The following is a 2,333-nucleotide window of genomic DNA, read 5'->3' as shown; positions in this document are numbered from 1 at the left end:
ATACAATAACTGAAATGAAAACTACAATAGAAGGAATCAATAGCAGAGTAACTGAGGCAGAAAAACGGATAAGTGACCTGGAAGACAGAATGGTGTAATTCACTGCCACGGAACAGAATAAAGAAAAAAGAATGAAAAGAAATGAAGACAGCCTAAGAGACCTCTGAGGCAACATTAAATGCAACAACATTTGCATTATAGGGGTCCCAGAAGAAGAGAGAGAGAAGACCCGAGAAAATATTTGAAGAGATTATAGTCGAAAACTTCCCTAACATGGGAAAGGAAATAGCCACCCAAGTCCAGGAAGTGCAGAGAGTCCCAGGCAGGATAAACCCAAGGAGAAACATGTCGAGACACATAGTAATCAAACTGACAAAAATTAGGGCTTCCCTGGTGGCACAGTGGTTGAGAGTCCACCTGCTGATGCAGGGGACATGGGTTCGTGCTCCAGTTCGGGAAGATCCCACATGCCGCGGAGCGGCTGGGCCCGTGAGCCATGGCCGCTGAGCCTGCACGTCTGGAGCCTGTGCTCCGCAACAGGAGAGGCCACAGCAGTGAGAGGCCCGCGTACCGCGAAAAAAAAAAATTGACAAAAATTAAAGACAAAGAAAAATTATTGAAAGCAACAAGGGAAAAACGACAAATAACATACAAGAGAACTCCCATAAGGTTAACAGCTGATTTCTCAGCAGAAACTCTACAAGCCAGAGGGAGTGGCATGATATATTTAAAGTGATGAAAGGGAAGAACCTACAACCAAGATTACCCGGCAAGGATCTCATTCAGATTCGATGGAGAAATCAAAAGCTTCACAGACAAGCAAAAGCTAAGAGAATTCAGCACCACCAAACCAGTTCTACAACAAATGCTAAAGGGACTTCTCTAAGTGGGAAACACAAGAGAAGAAAAGGACCTACAAAAACAAACCCATGACAATTAAGAAAATGGTAATAGGAACATACATATCGATAATTACCTTAAACGTGAATGGATTAAATGCTCCAAAAGACACAGGCTCGCTGAATAGATACAAAAACAAGACCCATATATATGCTGTCTGCAAGAGACCCACTTCAGACCTAGGGACGCACATACAGACTGAAAGTGAGGGGATGGAAAAAGATATTCCATGCAAATGGAAATCAAAGACAGCTGGAGTAGCAATACTCATATCAGATAAAATAGACTTTAAAATAAAGAATGTTACAAGAGACAAGGAAGGACACTACGTAATGATCAAGGGATCAATCGAAGAAGAATATATAACAATTATAAATACATATGCACCCAACATAGGAGCACCTCAATATATAAGGCAACTGCTAACAGCTATAGAAGAGGAAATCAACAGTAACACAGTAATAGTAGAGGACTTTAACACCTCACTTACACCAATGGACAGATCAGCCAAACAGAAAATTAATAAGGAAACACAAGCTTTAAATGACACAGTAGACCAGAGAGATTTAATTGATATTTATAGGACATTCCATCCAAAAACAGCAGATTACACTTTCTTCTCAAGTGCGCACGGAACGTTCTCCAGGATAGATCACATCTTGGGTCACAAAAAAAGCCTCAGTAAATTTAAGAAAATTGAAATCATATCCAGCGTCTTTTCTGACCACAACGCTATGAGATTAGAAATCAATTACAGGGAGAAAAACGTAAAAAACACAAACACATGGAGGCTAAACAACACGTTACTAAATAACCAAGAGATCACTGAAGAAATCAAAGAGGAAATCAAAAGATACCTAGAGACAAATGACAACGAAAACATGACAATCCAAAACCTATGGGATGCAGCAAAAGCAGTTCTAAGAGGGAAGTTTATAGCAATACAAGCCTACCGCAAGCAACAAGAAAAATCTCAAATAAACAATCTAGCCTTACACCTAAAGGAGCTAGAGAAAGGAAGAACTAACAAAACCCAAAGTTAGTAGAAGGAAAGAAATCATAAAGATCAGAGCAGAAACCAATAAAACTAAAAGCTGGTTCTTTGAGAAGATAAACAAAATTGATAAACCATTAGCCAGACTCATCAAGAAAAAGAGGAAGAGGACTCAAATCAATCAAATTAGAAATGATAAAGAGAAGTTACAACAGACACCACAGAAATACAAAGCATCTTAAGAGACTACTACAAGCAACTCTATGCCAATAAAATGGACAACCTGGAAGAAAGGGACAAATTCTTAGAAAGGTATAACCTTCCAAGACTGAACCAGGAAGAAACAGAAAACATGAACAGACCAATCACAAGTTATGAAACTGAAACTGTGAATAAAAATCTTCCAAGAAACAAAAGTCCAGGACCAGATGGCTTCACA

Source organism: Aethalodelphis obliquidens, unplaced genomic scaffold (genome assembly GCF_003676395.1).
Source record: "Aethalodelphis obliquidens isolate GAN/ISIS:26980383/991018 unplaced genomic scaffold, ASM367639v1 scaffold42, whole genome shotgun sequence".
Taxonomy (NCBI): domain Eukaryota; kingdom Metazoa; phylum Chordata; class Mammalia; order Artiodactyla; family Delphinidae; genus Aethalodelphis; species Aethalodelphis obliquidens.
This window is presented reverse-complemented; position numbering follows the sequence as displayed.